At 49.4% G+C, this 10,026-nt stretch overlaps 1 long non-coding RNA gene across 1 annotated transcript; it reads right to left on the bottom strand.

Moving 5' to 3' along the window:
- Positions 1-223: 223 nt before the first annotated feature.
- LOC118497304 lies at positions 224-8,657 on the bottom strand. The gene is made up of 3 exons (XR_004899828.1): positions 8,288-8,657; positions 3,752-3,767; positions 224-234 (listed from the first exon to the last, which is right to left on the bottom strand). It is a non-coding gene; the product is annotated as an uncharacterized LOC118497304 (long non-coding RNA).
- Between the last annotated feature and the right edge of the window lie 1,369 nt (positions 8,658-10,026).

The following is a 10,026-nucleotide window of genomic DNA, read 5'->3' as shown; positions in this document are numbered from 1 at the left end:
GGTGCGCCTGGGCTGGCCTGACTCTGCAAACCCTCCGCAGCAGCGCAGCCCTTGGTGGCCGAGGACCCTGGGCTTTGGCGCCTGAGGCACTGGCAGCTCACCTTGGCTTGACCTTGGGCAGGGCTGGAGCTGACCTTGGCCTGACCTTGCGCGGGCCTGGCGGGGCTGGACCAAACCCTAGGCTGCGGCCCCGCCCACACAGGTGGGAGCCACCGAGACTTCCCCAGGGCTGGTCTCCAGGTCCAGGTGAAATCCTCTGAGACTGGAGAGGGGGCTTCCTGGGCCCCGAGGCCCCATGCGGGCCAGGGCGGGTGCCGCAGACCCAGAGGCACACACAGACCCCCAGCTAACCTCCCAGATCTTGGGACCTTGGCAGGAGCTACCTGTGCAGCAGACGCCCCCGTACGGATGCTCCAGGCGCTGCACCTTCAGCACCTGGCTCTCCCAGGACCCTCTGTCCCTCACCCACTTGCCCTGACACCCGAGTGTGAACTGTAGCAAGGAAAAGGGCATTGCTTGTAAAAAAAAAAGAAAGAAAGAAAGAAAGGAAGAAAAGAAAAAAGAAAAAGAAAGAAAAAACCCCTGCATGTGGTGCAAGCCAGCCTGTAGGTGGCCATCTTTCTGTCATAGGTCTGCACATGGGCGCTGAAGGAGCTCCAGCTCCCACGTCTCTAGCCCCATTCCTGAGGGACCCCTCTCGACCTCGTCATACCCAAAGGCCCCACCTCCACACGCCATGGCTTTAGGGATTAGATTTCAGTCTAAGAACGTAGTGGGAGTGAGGGGTACAAGCATTTAGTGCATAACAGTACCAGAGAAAGAGCCCAGTAAGTCCTTAAAATGCCCACCTGCAGACGTTGTGAGGAGGAGGGAAAACGTCGGGGAGGCTGTAGTGTGGGCGATGGTGGGGTGCATCACAGTGGGTGGGGTTTGGAGTGATGAAGAAGTCGGATAAAATGAGTAAATCTGCCTCGCCCAGGGTACTGGCTTGCAAACCAAGGGGCTAGTGATGGGCTTTGGGAGAGATGAGGTCGTTTAGTCTCTGAGGGCAGGTTCAAGGTCTAATACAAAACTGAGGCTGGCCTTTCAAGACCCGTCATGGCGAGTAAATGCAAGAAAGAAGGTGATGGCGGATTCCTGACACCAGGAGGACCCCCAGATGCACCTCCCAGGCCCTGCTGGGCAGCACAGCCGGGGCTGGGGCTGAGTACATGCTCGACCTCACTCCTTTCTCCCCCCACCCCCAGACCTGCCTGCCCCCTTCCCCACACCAACTGGGCAGTTCTGGGAAGTGTGTCTCCCCTTGTTTCCACGCCTGAGCCCTATCCAATCATTTGAACTACCTTTGCACCCCACATGCAAGTACAAACTCTAGTTACCAAAAATGTAGAGCTCATTAAGAAGCTTTGTTTCTAAATAGAAGTGCCCACAACCTGGCCGACGCCTTCAAAAGAAAGAAGCCTTCATCTGTTGTACACAAGTGAGGTTGCACGTAATCTCCAGCATTTGTTAGGAGATCTGTGATATTTAGATGTGAGGGAGAGTTTTGATAAGGAAATGGTCTGTTTGCCAAGGGACACACCTGCTGGCGTGCTGGGTCCGAGGAGCGACTCTTTAGCACAGAAGCATATATTTTTGTCTTAACACTGAGTAGGACTCGTTGGTCCTGACCGATGACGCTTCTAGACAGGAAACGCCGTCGCTCTCGGGAAGGCCCCGGGAGAACAAATGCGCTCTTCGCTCCCGCTGTGAGACGCCCAAGGACTTAAAAGGGTGAGACAGAGAAGGCTGAATAAAACTCTGGCGTCTCTGGATGAACGTCGTGCAAATTCTCCAAGAAATACTTACTGGTGTCGCATTTAACTGATCCCCATCCGCCACAGAGAGAGTGTCTTGGTTTTGGTGGCAGGCGAAAACTGGAGAAGCTCTGATAATAAAAAAATTAAATTAACTTTGGGAGGATTTCATCTGCATGAATCGTTGGATAAGGTGGTTACTTTCTGTTGTGAAACTGTTTTAAACGAGAAGAGGGGGCAGAAAAATTACACAGGTTTTCGTAATTAATTTCGAAGAAAAAATGTTTATTAATTTCTCTAATTCAACATCTTTTCAGTTTTTGAAGCCAGACGAATCGACGTGTAGGGAAGATGCATTTCATGGTGATCAGCGCACGGTTTTGTGAGTTATTCACCCCGAAGCGGTGACGGGTGTTTGCCATTAGCAGTGTTGCTGACTGTCACGAGGACGCGAGGGTGACTCTGGCTGGGCCATCATTGCAGCGACCACCGGTTCGAAGGACATCACCTCGCGGGTGCGGCAGGCATCCTGACATCCAGTTCCCCCTGAGTAATCCGCCGCGCACCTGTTCCCAGTCACAGCCCATCCTCCCAGCCGAGCGGTCCCGTCCGGTGGACCATAGCCTCATCCATTCAGTAGCTGTATTCCCACGTCCCCCCCCCAGACGGTGGCGTTTTCCTGGGAAGCAGACTCGCTGCGAGCCAGCGCCACTAAGGGCCACCCTTGGACCCTGCTTCCTTCCACCTGAGCCAGTCTCAGCCGCAGCTCTCCCAAACGCCACACGGGGGCGCCCTGTCAGCCGCTGCCTGTCGGGGTGCTCGGCGACGGGCACAGCACCCATCACCCGCAGTACTCACAGCACCGCACCCCATGTTGGGGGAAATCGCACTATCAAATCCCCGTGTTGTTTTCACTCAGTCTCCTGCCCTGCTCTCCTTCCCGCCCAGAGCACCTGCGCTCGTAAAGCACCTTGTTACCTAGGAAACCCCCGCTAGCAATGCATGTGTTTTTCTGGGTTAAGGGTGTCTTCAAAAATAGCATAGGTGGGTCTTGTTATCCTTTCAAAAGATTCAGCCTGAACAATCTCTTGTTTTATTTAGTATGGACTGTGAATGTATTCAATGTAATTACTGTAATGATTGGATTCAGTCCCACCACCTTCCTCCATGTTCCCTCTTGCCTCATCTACTCTCTGTTCTTTCATTCCCTGGCCCTGCCTCCCTCTGCATCAGCAAAGTGCTTTCTCTGTTGCCCCTCCTGCTGCACCTCCCTTAGCTCCTCTAGGGTCACCGTTCTAGGATTATTTTAGTCATGAGGCATCCATGACTTGTTGGGTTTTACCTGAAACCGGAACTTTATAGCTTCCCATAGAACAGAATGCCTTACCACAATTTAACTGTATTCATCCCCCTGCCTTTTACTGTTGTTCTATATTTATTCTACATCTTCTGAAACCGCCAGCACGACTTCCCTTTAAGTGGCAACGGTCTTCTCACCTCTCCCCCCCTCACTGCTCGCTGGTTCTGCCCGCAGCTTGGCCAGCTCTCTGAGGCCGGCCTGCAGCCAGGGACTGGGGAACCCTGCCAACACACGCGTTAAATCTCGTTTTGAAGAATGTCACACCACTGGTCTTGTGCACACCGTTTCTGACCCATCTTCCTCTCTTCTCCCCTCTGCCCCTTCAGCGACACAAAGTCAGGCAGCGTGACTGTGTGAGATGTCTTGAGAGGAGTACGTTGACTCAGAGCTAATGAGCGAGCCCTCTTACGTGGTGTGGTTTGTTACAGCACAGCATTGATCAGAAGACATTTCTGTACAAGAAGAAAGATCATTGAAAGGTGCCATGTATTTTCAAAACTTCAACCCAACACTTACTGAGGCTGTTGGGAAGAATATTGCTACAAAGCAATACGTTTAAAAACACAATCTTGCTGTTTAGGTCCTTCAGAGACACATATAGACATTTTTGTCTCACTCTGGTTTAACAAATGTAATAAATACGCCTTTAAGTGGACCAGCAGCCCGTACATAGTACCGTGCACTGTGTTTGAGTTCACAGCTATGGAAAAGTGAGATTTCTGGGCTCATGGGGAGGATTCAGTCATGCCCCCAAAGCGCTTGGGGCTCACCTGGTGGAACCCCGTGCAAAGTCAGCTGCCAGAGTTACTAGGTAAGACTGCAGAGGAAGAGGGAGGAGGGGGCATAGTCCCTGGAACACCTCGCCTCCCAGATGCCCTCAGGTGGACCTGGGGGCCCACTTCAGGCCCCCAGGGAGCCTGCAAGCCCGCCTCACGGGCACCACAGGTTAAACCCGCAGTTAAACCAGGGTGCACAGCTCAGGGAGCTGGCCCCATCTTTGTACCCTTTTCTTTTTCTTCTCCCCCTCACATCTCTGGGTTTCTGACAGCGTCACTTGACAGGACTCATGAGGAAGAGCCCAAAGCTGATGACTTGGTATTTCCCTGTGACCGAACTATTGCCTGTGTGGGCTCTTGGAAAAGATGAATGTTAGTTCCACGAAGGAGGAAGTCTGTGCTCTTTGCAAACTCATTATAAACGGATGGCTTTTGGAGGGGGGTCAAGGAGAGGAGCATGACTGGAAAAAAATTTAGAAAGCTTTCAGTGTAATTGGCTGGGTTTTCACTGTTTACTGATCAATGAAAAGGATTGCATATGCCTTGGAGAGATGTACTAGCAATAAGCACTATAAAATGTAGAAAAGGGAGAGAGGGAGGAAATTAAAAAAAAGAAGTAGAGAATGAAAAGAAATCAAGTTAAAATGCATTTGACAGGATAGCTACATGCATAGTATATATTCTTAAAAATACAAAGTATAACACAGAAAATGCCAAATACACAGAAATGGGGAATTTAGGCAAGCACTTTAAAAAAGGTCAGAAGAACTTCATTCGCAAGAGGCTTATTTCAGGTTACAAAATGTCTAAAACAGAAAGTAGCAAGACCACTTAGAGATAGTCTCCTAGACGATAAATAATGCAATTAGGAAAAATGGGGGGCTTTCTTCAGCTTTATGCAGAATGTGGAGTAAAACCGGTCACAAAATGTTCGCTTCATTCAGTTTTTTACTCTAAATATCGGCAGGAGTTTAACGTAAAGCACCACCTGTTGCGGTCCCTGCAAGTCCCATAAAGGCCGGAGAAATAAGCCAGAACCGGGTGTGCTCCTGGGCTGGGAGGCCAGCCGCAGGGGAGGGGAGAGGAGGAGGCGCTGGGCGCCCCGGGGCTACGGGTTGTTGGCACCACCAGGTGGCAGCATCTGTCAATCCTCAGGAAAGGGCTCAGGCTGCCTTTTTATTTCCCTGCGACAGACTTTCTGTTCAGCCATTTTCTCCCTCCATAGAAAGAGCGAGTGTGAGATCGCATGCCATTTGAAGTGATCAGATCACGTGTAAGAAGACCAGCGATTCCCCGGACGTAACTACTTTTCCAAGGCCAAGTTTTCTGGCACGTTAAGCAGAGATACCAGTAAAAGTATCAGTGGTACCTGTATGCGTGTACTTGTGTCTGCAACATACAGTGCATGTTGCTGGTGGTCTGAGAAGGGGCTGCTTAAGACATTCTCACCTCCTCAAAGTCTCCAGAGGAACTGCCTTCATCATCGTAAGAGTATTTCTTCTGCTGCTTCATGGGGAAAAACAAAGACATCTGACAGCTTCTGCCCTGGTTTTACTCTGCTGTAAACTTAGCCCTTTCCGCGTTTTGTGTGGGTGTTTTTGGATATCTCCATCTTTGGCGGAACTAGTATTTCGTTGAGGGCTAGAAGATGGGTGCATGATAAAATCAGTGGATCTGTGAGTGAATCCGCGTGTGGACTGATCAGTCATCCTAAGGACATGATTTTAAGAGCAAGTGCTAACTCTGAAGCCGGACCGAGAGTTTTGAAGAAGGCATGCTGGAGAATACGTATCATTAAATTTCCTTAGAGACAGATATTACGAACCTTCAAATAACAACTAAGGATTTTGCCTTTCCCCTTTTCCACTTTCCCCAACACCCAGCTGTAGGAGAGAGGAGGGCGAGAGAGAGCAGGAGTTTCCGCCTCCATCCTGACTGTGAAAGACACATTCACTGAGAGCTGCCACCGCCCTCAGCCTGCGCTGGACAATGCAATATTATACAAAGTCTCCTGACGTGTAGGTGACACTTTGGGGGAAAGAAGGGCACAGAGGGGCCTGGGGAATGCTGATTGTCACCAAAGCCCTGAGGATCAGCGACACAGTGGCTTCCTGTCGTGAACTGGCTGCAGTTCACGGGGATTTACCCTTCAGTTCGTGGAGTGAGATGGTTCTTTCAATCCCAGTCGTAAAAGAAGGTCTCCCCTTCTCTCTGGGAAGCTGTAGCTGCAGACTGAGACTGTAGACCCTATTCACTCAGCAGATACTATTCAGCCCAACTCTCTGGGGCACTGAGCCAGGGTCTTGGGGGGAGGGGTACAAAGATGTGTTCAAAACAATCCCTGTTCCGAGCTGAAAATAAATAATCTAACTCAATTCCATGTTACAGTCTTCATGCTCCTGAATGCATTAGTCCTTGAAACTCACGCATAGCACAGTTCAGCAGAGGACATTAAATCATCTTGCAAAAAATTTTGACGACTCCATTTAACATACAGAGAAGTCAGACCTTACCAGCTGACCTCTGGGGACAAAGTGATTGAAGTTTTTAGAAGAGAGGGCTTGCCCTGAGCTGTACACGGAGCTGAGATTATCTAACCATTTTCACTAGGATGCTGCTGCTGGTCTGTTCTAACTTCTGGAACAGCTCAATCAAAAGTGATTTGTTAAGCAGTCTGGGCCACAGAAAAAGTGAATTCTCCAGTATGTGTACTCTCATATCCCTGTTACTGTCGTGATGCTGGAGGGCAGCTCCTGGCCCCCAGTGTGTCAGAGGGACAGGCAGGATTTACGCCTCCTTTCATTTCAAATCTACGAAATGGAAGCATAGCCCACTGTCAGCTATTTTGTCCCGTCCTCCAGTCCCCGGCTAGGACATCACTGAAGGGAGGTGCGGGAGGGCAGGTGTGGCCACGCCCACCTGGAAGCGGTTCTCCCCTCTCCCCCTTGGCTGGTGCCGCCCCGGGGCAGCGGGAACAGACCCGGGAGGGCTCCGCTCGGGCGGCGGGAGGAGCTGCGCACCGAGCTCACTCAGCAGACGCCTCGCTCCCAATCTGCCTTCACGTTGCACTTGAGATTTAGAGGAAAATGTCTCGTTTCCTTATCTGAATGCTGAATCGCATCACCTCCCACACGTCCATCCTCGTCAAGCAGTAACTCTTTGTGTACCACACACACATGCACACAACTAAAAACCAAAAAAAAAAAAACAAAACCCTCTCAGACTCCCAAGAGCTTGCACGTGAAAGCCTGAGTGAGACTTTTCAGCGTGCATTCTCTGTGCATATTTCCTAACAGGAAAATGAGAAATTGTTGGATAAGGCTCATTTGTGCTCATATTATAAGTGTGTGTACTCATCATATACTAAAATAGAGGTGAAAGGCTGGTAAAAGTAACCAAAGAAAAAAAGATTTGAAAAAATAACCAGCTGGTTACTGAGCAGGGGAAACAGCCACACTGACCAGGGGACTCGTTTGAAGGTGGCAGGGCCTGCGAAGTGCCCTTACCCGGTCCGTGTGCTTCAGCTGCTTCCAGGCAATCGGGAGAACCAGTGTCTGTAGGGAGATCTGGTAACTCGCACTGGTGGGAAAACAGCCTTGAGATGCATAGCTAATATGATTTCTTAGGGTTGGTTATCACTGATGTTTAAGCTATTTTTTAATTTATAAACAAATTATGAAATCATGAGACCACTGAGTACACACGTGTTTGTAATCCAAGATGTGTAAGTTTTCCAGTGCCTTTGTGATGTTTCTGAACGAAACACAAGATACTATTGGTCAAAAACAAAAACAAAGGTATGCTCGTTGGTATAGAAGACATGCAGAAGTAATCACCCACAATTGGTTGTCATCATTTACAAACTCTTCCAGAGAACATCATTTTGAAAGTATTGCATAATGAAGAAATTCTTTCCTTCCAAAACTGATATTCTACTTGGAATGTAAAAAATTGCCATTTTAAATGTGACTCATTTTCAAACACTGATCTTACAAAAACAACCCCAATAGAAGGCTGTTTTGCTTTTTAGCAGAAGATAATCCATTATAAACACATCGATTTCCCTTTTGGTCATGAACAAGATGGGAAAATGGTAAGTTGCTAAAATGATCATTTGGGCAGATGTCTGTGAAAATATTGGGTTAGCCAAAAAGTTGCTTTGTGTTTTTTTCCCATTAGATGGCTCTAGTAGTACTTAGTTGTCTTTAACTTCATTTGAAACGATTTTGTGAGATTGTATTGTGACAGCTGTCATATCAGTGTATATTTTCAAAAAACTTATCAAAATTGGTGAGTTTTTGTGTAGCCATTTTAGTATTGAAGACAGAAGAATAAACATAACATTTTCCGCGTACGTATTGTGCTTTATTATTTCAAGAAAGGTAAATATGCAACTGAAATGCAAAAAAAGATGTGTGCAGTGTGTGGAGAAGGTGCCGTGACTGGTGGAACGTGTCAGGAGTGGTTTGCGAAGTTCTGTGCTGGAGACTCCTCTCTGGACGATGCCCCACAGTCGGGCAGACCAGATGAAATCGACAGCGATCACACTGAGACTTTGAAGGAGAACGGTCAATGTTCTACCATACGGGAGAGAGCGGCCATAGTCCAAATGTCCAAGTCAATAATGTCATTGGTGAAAATGAAAAATGGGTCTTTTATTTTACAGAAAAAAACAAACAGACTTTGGCCAGCCCCACAGTTATGCTATGAAGCAGGTGTGTTCAGTTTAACATATTTGGTGACATTGGGCTTTTCTTTTCCCCGGAAGGCTTCAGGCCCCCTGGGGGACATGCAGCCCCGGGCTCTGCGGAAGTCACAGAAGCAAAGACGAGACTCGGATGTCCCCCACCTCTCCTGCCCCTCCCTCCACTCAACTGAATCCCAGTGACAGATAGGCGGAGACGCAGTACAGGAGAGGGAATAAATTGCTGTAGATTCTTGGGCAACTCACTTAACATCTGAGTCTTTCAAAAATGTATACATGACACATGTGAAAACGATCTCTACAGGGCTTTTCACCGCAGTGACTGCGTGGATGCAACGGCTGTTAGGACGGCACAGCCATCCCCCCACCTGCCAGTGGCCGCGCACGGGCTGTCATTGGCACAGCAGGCCCTGTTTTCCCCCAAGTTCAGTTCTACCCGCGAGGGAACAGACAGAAGGGATCACACCTCCGGGAAGACCACAGCGGCAGAAGCACAGTCTGAAGCAGAGAGACGGTGTCGAAAGCCTGCCTTTTCTTCTTTCAGTATTAAGTTTCTTTAACCTGGTTTTTAATGGAGACATATTCATCATGTGTATGTACATGCAAGGACGTCCATAGCTTTACGTGTAGTTCGTTAGCTTTGGCAAACGCGCGCGTGCAGTTCGGTGACCAGCGTTGGACTCGGAGACCTCGCCCCAGCTCGAGAAGCTCCCTCCGCAGTGGGGGCGGCAGCAGGGCGGGGTGGGGGTGGGAGTCAGCGCTAAGCCCGCCAGGCGACGAGGCCCCAGCAAGGAGGTGTGTGAGCCGGCTGGGGGCAGCGCCTCCGAGCAGCCTCCGCAGTCTCCCAGGAGACTGGAGCCCGACCAACGCTGCGGTCCAGGTGAACCTCGCCTGGCCCCTCCCTGCCCAGGGAAATGCCTCATCGATGCTGTTTCAAGCCACTAGGTTTGGGGTCAACACAGGGACACCGGGCTGCTTGTAGGGTCTGCACCCTCCTAACAGCTTTACACGACGGATATATTCCTCACGTACAAAACGCTCTGAAGTTTAGAGAACTTAAGTAAATGGCTCTAGATTTCTCTTCCCAGTACAGCAGTTGCACATTTTTTTAACAGTGGAAATTTTAACTTAAATAGCTGGCCTCTCACTTTCTGGGTGGCAACCTCGTACACCCACAGAGGCAGACTGGGTGGGTCTCGATAAAATTTGAACAAGTTATTCAGCGCCTAAAACCCAGTATTTACCCATGGTCTTTTGTCACCCCCTCAGAAAGCTGACTGCCATCACGTTCCTTGACATCTGTTGCTGTCCCCACAGACACCCAGAGTGACGTGGAAACTTCTAAGTCCCACTTCCTCAAAGTGCGGGGCTCCTTGTTTCCAGATCAAC

The sequence above is a fragment of the Phyllostomus discolor genome, chromosome 11, assembly GCF_004126475.2.
Source record: "Phyllostomus discolor isolate MPI-MPIP mPhyDis1 chromosome 11, mPhyDis1.pri.v3, whole genome shotgun sequence".
NCBI classification, from domain to species: domain Eukaryota; kingdom Metazoa; phylum Chordata; class Mammalia; order Chiroptera; family Phyllostomidae; genus Phyllostomus; species Phyllostomus discolor.
The sequence above is the reverse complement of the archived record's forward strand: the minus strand, read 5'-3'. Positions and strand labels throughout refer to the sequence as shown.